This window comes from Caloenas nicobarica, chromosome 1 (assembly GCF_036013445.1).
Source record: "Caloenas nicobarica isolate bCalNic1 chromosome 1, bCalNic1.hap1, whole genome shotgun sequence".
Lineage (NCBI taxonomy): Eukaryota > Metazoa > Chordata > Aves > Columbiformes > Columbidae > Caloenas > Caloenas nicobarica.
This window is the reverse complement of record NC_088245.1, coordinates 125,809,435-125,811,378: the sequence shown is the minus strand read 5'-3', so window position 1 is coordinate 125,811,378 and position 1,944 is coordinate 125,809,435.

The window sequence follows — 1,944 nt, the reverse complement described above, 5'->3', positions numbered from 1 at the left end:
TTTCCAGTATTTTCACTACTTTTAAATAAAAGTATTTTCAGAGTTACAGCTTTGAGATTCTATTGAGTAATTTGTGTGTTGGCACAGACAAGTCACCGCTACTTTTAGTTTCCTGCAAGTGCTATACATCTTAGTCAGCAAATCTTTCCCTTGGAAGGGACCAGCTATAATTCTGAACTATAGTTATCTCGGCTATCATCTGTTCCATGTGTATTTTAGAGCTGGGTTCCAAGCATAAGAAGCTGTTTCTTCCTGCACATCTTAGAGCTGAGACAAATTCAGCATCAGGTCTCTTTCCACTGTTGGTTTGTGTCCAATAGAGGAGCCTTCAGTTTGCAAACTCTCTAGGAATTCTTATACTAGTAGTTTGGCAAGCCTGAGAGCTCAGACTGCTCTCCTGTTTGCTACAGGCCACTCCAGCTTTGCCTTTCTATGCTGAAGGGGTAAAAAACACAAGTCCCACAGTGATGTATAAGTGCTCCACAGGCTAGGCGTCACATAAATACAATCTTGGCTTCTCCACGCTAGAGCAGCAGCTGCTTACATTCAGTGCGTTTTTCACAACAAACTTGCTAAGAAAATGGGAGTCTTATGTATTCTTGTTATCCTCACAGTCAGCAGCACTTGTGCAGCTGACTATATCGGTATGCCAATCCTTCTGAAAACTTGCTGAGCTTATTTTTCAGCTACAGCAGCAACTGACTGTAAAGCTAGCATTAGTGTAGCTGTTGTATGGCAGCCTTATTTAGGCATAAGATATAGTTCCAGACTTGATTTAGCTTTCCACTCCCTCCTTCCACTCCCTTCTGGCTATGAAACAGAGTAACGCTGGCAAGAGTAATAAAAGGATTAATTATTGAAGTGGCTTGAATGTCAAGTGCAGTTCTCCTTTCAAGCTGTTCTGAGACACACAAGCTGTTTACTTTCCAAGAAGAATCTTAACAGGGGCCTTCAGCTGAAAGATTCCAGCACCCTGCATCACACGAGCTCTCACCGCTCAGCGTTTATTTTTAAGGCCATTAGAAGGAGATGCAGTTTGTTGCTGCCAGGCTGCCATTTTTCAGAGTGTTGAGACTCTTTTAAAGGGTGAGGGCGAAATAGATGTGTGTAACAAAAATGAGCGTAGGCGTGGGCCACAGACCTGCTGCCATACTTAAATTATTTCACTGCTCATTTGACTATTTACACTCAAATATTGTGTAAGGAATATGATTATAAATGATGCCTTTCTATAGTTATGCACTCCCTGCAGTAGGGCACATAGTCAGGCTCCCTCATCCACTGCACTGGGTGTAGGTGTCAAGATGGTGGGGTGGGCTGCAGGGGCCTCTGTGAGGAGTGGCCAGGCATGTCTGCTGCTGGACAGAGCTGGTTCCAGTGGACCTACACCTTAGGGCTGAGCCCCGCAGCAAAGACGTAGCACCTTGAGGAAAGCCTAAGACAGGACAAAATGCTACCCAGCAGGGAGGGGAAAAGTATGAGCAACAGCCCTGCAAGCACCCAGGTGAGAGGAGAAGCTGCAGGCACCTGAGCAGGGTTTCCCTGGAGAAACCACATTGTTTGTCCCCTGCAGCTCGTGGAGAAGACCATGCTGGACCTTCACACTGCAGCTGTGGAGGCCCCCAGGCCAGAGCAGATGGACCTGTGCCTTGGAGGAAGCTGCACCCTCTAGAGAGGAACCCAGACTGAAACAGGTCTCCCTGCCAGAAACTGCAGCCCACAGAGAACCACACAGGAGCAGTTCTTCCTGAAGGACTGTAACCTATACAGAGGATCCTCATACTGGCCTGTATGGACTGTACCCTGTGGGAGGAGGAGGGGAAAAGTGTCCACAGGAAGGAGCAGAAGCAAGGAGTTGTCATGGACTAACCATAAGCCCCATTCCCATACGCTACCAACAGGTAGAGTGGGGAGTGAAGGCGTACAGCTGGGCCTGGGAAGAAG